This window comes from Phalacrocorax carbo, chromosome 12 (genome assembly GCF_963921805.1).
Source record: "Phalacrocorax carbo chromosome 12, bPhaCar2.1, whole genome shotgun sequence".
Lineage (NCBI taxonomy): Eukaryota > Metazoa > Chordata > Aves > Suliformes > Phalacrocoracidae > Phalacrocorax > Phalacrocorax carbo.
The window spans coordinates 21,926,316-21,928,815 of NC_087524.1; the positions used below are offsets into that span (position 1 = coordinate 21,926,316).

General features: G+C 42.2%; 1 protein-coding gene across 8 annotated transcripts in view; it reads right to left on the reverse strand.

Moving 5' to 3' along the window:
* The window catches only part of EBF3 (EBF transcription factor 3), a 120,921-nt gene that overhangs the window by 30,056 nt on the left and 88,365 nt on the right, over positions 1–2,500 (reverse strand). The gene's annotated exons all lie outside the window — the stretch shown is intronic.

The window sequence follows — 2,500 nt, forward strand, 5'->3', positions numbered from 1 at the left end:
GTCTCCTGACAATTCGGGTCATTTCTTTAACTGAGCAAAAGAAGTTATCAAAATAAGCAAGCAGTCAGCATGCAAAGTTCCAAGTGCCAAAGAGCGTTCTTTGAAACTGTTTTCATATACGCTGGCTCGGACTGTACTTCCTTTATTCGCTAGGAAATCATTATGCAAAATACACACTTAGAGAAAACAGTAACGCGGTGGCACAAATACATTGTAAATACCGTACTGCCGCTCATCTTAAAGTAAACCAACAGAATCTACGGAGCTTAAAATATGTGTATAAAGGTGCAATTTTATCTGTAACACGATTTCACTTAGAAGCATACAAATCACAATTTGCCATAATCAAATAACCCTGCAGTGCTTATATTCTAATTAAAAAATAATCTCTGATATTTAGTTTAGAAACCTGGAAGACTTTACCAGCAAAATTATGGCTACAAACCTGCACCAACCACTCGATTTACTCAGAGAATTTTCCAGGTAGCACTTCTAAAGTTATTATTAAACAAGCAAGCGATGCCCTGTTCAATATATATTAAAACAAGTACTGTACCCAGTTATTAATTTGCACTATTCACTTTTAAATGCAGCAAATACCTCATTAATTTAATTTTAGGTGCCCACCAGTTTATATTGCATTTTACAGTCTAGAAGGCAATTTACTATTAACTGGCAATTACATACAGAATGATTGTTAATTCTGCTCCTAAGTGCTAGCTGCTTGAAAATTGTTATCTCTCTCTAATTTTTGACCTTCTTACAACAGGGGTGAGGTACACTGGGAATACAAAGGACTAGTAGAGAAGAGCTGGACATGTCATTTGTGACTCATTCTTTTAATTCACCGTGCTAATCAACTGAACTGCCACAATCTCCCAAGGTAATTGTATCTTTATAATAGTTGAAAGCAGCGGGGAAAAAGGCATGGATAGATGGGGAAAGGCCTTGCCTCTGCCTGCTGAGAGGCGGCGGGCTCTTCCTTCTGCGTGAGACTAATGGGGGCTTTTCAGAAAAATCTGGAACTTTCATATCTCTGTACCCTGATCATTTAATGTCTCAACTTCTCTGCTCACAAAGGCTCCGTACACCACACTACACTCTTGTTTCATTATTCCGCAGCCTTGTTGCCCTATGGTCTACCTCATGCTGGGAAGGTTAAATGTTAGAGTGCCAAGCCAGACTGCAAGCATGGTGGGACACTGATGGGAAACAGATGCCCTGGGGATTCAGCCCCTCCCTCCTCTAGGGCTACATCATTTTCATTTTCTGAAATACAGTGAGGCTTGGCTTTGCTCTCAATGGCAGCTGTAATTTCCAAAGACTATCTCAGTCGCCCTATCACTTCAGGATAAAGCAAAGCAGGCAAAAGTTTCTCGGTCAGGCAGGCGCTGGCCTTATCTTTTTATTTCCTTATTGCTGGGATATAGGATTTGTCTCCCTCAAAAAGTGTTTTAAATATATATTCCTGTTAAAGTGTTGCTAGTAATGTAACTTTATTGCAATTTAATTCCAGCGGGAGACGCTCCGGACATGCTCACGACTCTTTTGAGTATCTTTACTTAGCGATAAAGACAAAAGACGACCCCAGGAAAGAAGACGCAAACGGCTTTTCCTTACGGTTCCGTACATATTTACATTTACGCATTAGAAAGAAGTTCAAAACAGCCAAAATCTGCAAAATCTGCACCTAAGAAATCAGTTTAAGACATTACTATAAAGCAATTCAGAATTCCAGGACTGTGCACTGAGAGCCAGACCATCATCTGGTTCAAATCTGCAGCGCTTCCCTGCGTGCAGTGGAACTGCACCAGCTCGCAACAGCTAAAATATCTGGAACCTAGTCTAAGGCTTTTAATTCATTCATTTTTTATTTTGCTGAACACTCCTCTCAGCTAGATAGTCGTCCGTGTCAGGATACCCTGCTGAAGCTTTGCACGGGCCGTGTTCATAGCAGCGTTTTTGAGGCCGTAGCCGTGACTGCGTGCAGCCCCACCTGCGGCCACCGCTTTCGCAGCAGGCAACGACACGACCTCCGCTTTCGACACGTGTTCTTAGCGCCAAAGGCACCGCGGGCACCACCGTCCCTTTTGGTAGCTCCGGAGGCAACCCAAGCAGAAAGATCAAGAAAATGTAAATATTCTCTCCCTTGTCAGCCAGAAGTGAGGCGCCCAGGTGTGAACGCGAGCGTTGGGTTTGCTCAGGTTGTGAGTTCTTTGGGGATAGGTGGAAAATAGGAATTTCAGATGCTACCTTCGCTTAAAAGTCCATTTCAAGTGCTAGATCTTAGGCAGACAGAAAAACACATCCACGGTGAGTTAACTGTTTAAAAAGTCCCAGCTTAAAACTACCCAGGAACACACTTTTCCCATTAGATCTAAATTAATAGATAGAAACAGTTGCAGTCTAGTGGGAAAATATTCATCAAAATGCACATCATCTACACATCATCTGCAATCTGCATTACCTCCCCAACAAGCAGCAAGAACTCTCCCCGAAT